Source organism: Corvus brachyrhynchos, unplaced genomic scaffold, assembly GCF_000691975.1.
Source record: "Corvus brachyrhynchos isolate BGI_N302 unplaced genomic scaffold, ASM69197v1 scaffold1, whole genome shotgun sequence".
In the NCBI taxonomy this organism is placed as follows: domain Eukaryota; kingdom Metazoa; phylum Chordata; class Aves; order Passeriformes; family Corvidae; genus Corvus; species Corvus brachyrhynchos.
In genome coordinates, this window is record NW_008237222.1 from 10,826,510 (window position 1) to 10,826,867 (window position 358).

Genomic DNA, 358 nt, shown 5'->3' on the forward strand with positions numbered 1-358 from the left:
TGAGCGGGGCGGCACCGCTGCGCCCTCAGTGCGCGGCCGCGCCTCCTCCCGCCGCTGCTGGGGGAGGGGATCCCGAGGACCGACAGTGCCGGCACCCTCCGCGTCCGCGGAGCCCCAGCTGCTCCCCGACCGGGAAGGGGAGGAGAGGGCAGCATCCAACAAGCCCTTGCACAACAAACGGCTCTCTCAGGGAACCTGGACGGGGCAAACGTATGTAACTACCCTGCTAAATACCGGGTTAATCTGGTTTTAGAGCCTAACCAGCCCGGCGAGCACCTGCGCCGCTCCCCGCCCCGGCTGCGCCCCTGCCCCGCGCCGCCCCTCCTCAGCTGGAACGGCTCCCCCCCACACAACAGGA